Here is a 673-nt window from a genome sequence, read left to right as displayed (position 1 = left end):
TACCCCTCCATAATTACCAAAATACCCCTCTTTGACCCAAAATCCAAAAAATTCCAAAAATTCCCAGAAAATAAATATTCATCTCAAATATTCTTAATTTCATTTCTTTCAACTACCATATGACCCAATTTGGCCAATTTGACCATCTTTAACAAAAATCCCCAAATTGCCCTTTAAAGATCCAAATTTCCCCAAATCCATCTTCAATGTCCATCAATTGGGTCTCAATTGACCCTAATTACAATCCTAAACTCAAAATCACTTTTGATATGATCAAACTAAACCAAATCCAAACTCAATTGGTCCATGATTTGAGCCTAATTTTGATTTGGGTCAAAACCCCAATTTTGACCATATTACTTAATCTCACCAAATTGAACCCGTGGCCTAGTCAATTAGCCTCAATTGATGTTGCAAAATCTTTATAACATTCCTATGCATCAAAATCAACCATCAATTGACCTTGTTGAAGCCTCATATCCATTTGATTTAGGCCTAAATCCAACCTTCCCAAATTTAGCCCCAAATTGGCTAAGTCCCCAAATTTCACCCAATTGATTGCCTTAACCTCCAAATTGGCATCCAATTCATGTTGGAAACTCTTCATGAGGTCCCTATTGACCATTTACAACAATCAATGTGGACTTAGCCCAAGGCTAACCCAAACTAGACC

The sequence above is a fragment of the Phalaenopsis equestris genome, unplaced genomic scaffold (genome assembly GCF_001263595.1).
Source record: "Phalaenopsis equestris unplaced genomic scaffold, ASM126359v1 Scaffold210567, whole genome shotgun sequence".
Classification (NCBI taxonomy): Eukaryota; Viridiplantae; Streptophyta; class Magnoliopsida; order Asparagales; family Orchidaceae; genus Phalaenopsis; species Phalaenopsis equestris.
The sequence above is the reverse complement of the archived record's forward strand: the minus strand, read 5'-3'. Positions refer to the sequence as shown.